The 861-nt window shown below is 32.3% G+C and overlaps 1 protein-coding gene across 1 annotated transcript in view; it reads left to right on the forward strand.

Annotated features, from left to right (window-relative positions):
* Positions 1 to 861, forward strand: part of LOC106867600 (voltage-dependent calcium channel subunit alpha-2/delta-3) — a 620,656-nt gene that overhangs the window by 523,866 nt on the left and 95,929 nt on the right. The gene's annotated exons all lie outside the window — the stretch shown is intronic.

The raw sequence follows: 861 nt of genomic DNA on the forward strand, positions 1-861 counted from the left end.
TCAGCTCGAGGCTATAGTAGAAGTCACTTGCCCAAGGTGCCACGCAGTGGGACTGAACCTGGAACTATGTGGTTGGTAAGCAAGCTACTTACTACACAGCCACTCATGCACCTATATGTATGTGTATCTATAATACATTAAAAGTGCGTATGTATATGTATCTATAATACATTGAAAGTGAGCTTGAATCTTGCTTGCTTGCTTGCAATGTTACCCAGCCAAACTGGTGCATAATGCAAAATTACTCTGAAAATAACTTAATCCTGAAAGAGAACCCTTTCGATTAGACACAGTGACTTGACAATGAAAAAATAAGAGTTGTTTTTTACAGTAAATGTTTCTGCTTTCACTTTTGTTAAACACAATATTTTAATCATTTAGAAATATTTTTAAGTGAATGTGATTTCAAAAATGTAAGTTGTTTGTACAATAAGTATTTATATTTTAGCTTTTTTTAAACAGACAATATTTTAATGTTTTTTTTTAATAATTTTCAAGTGAATATCATTACAAAAATTTTTTTGGCATATTTAAAAAATATTTCAAAGTGAAAATGACTTTAAAAATACAGTAAATATTTTGTAAAAGACCTGTTCGTAACCATAGTTTTTTTTTTCAAGTGCATTCAACACATCTCACCTCCAAAGATTTGGCTGCTATTTCTAGCACACCCTGCTACCCTATAACAGCTGTTTGCAATAAAGGACCTGAAATACCTGTTACGTGGTAGCAGGGCATGCAAGAAATAGCAGCCAAATATTTTCTTTTCTGGGAAAAGGAGCCGTTTACGTTGATTTCGATGTCACATTTGTTGAAAACATGCAAAATAACCTGGAAAAGAAAAAAACCCACAAAACAAAA

This window comes from Octopus bimaculoides, chromosome 3 (assembly GCF_001194135.2).
Source record: "Octopus bimaculoides isolate UCB-OBI-ISO-001 chromosome 3, ASM119413v2, whole genome shotgun sequence".
Classification (NCBI taxonomy): Eukaryota; Metazoa; Mollusca; class Cephalopoda; order Octopoda; family Octopodidae; genus Octopus; species Octopus bimaculoides.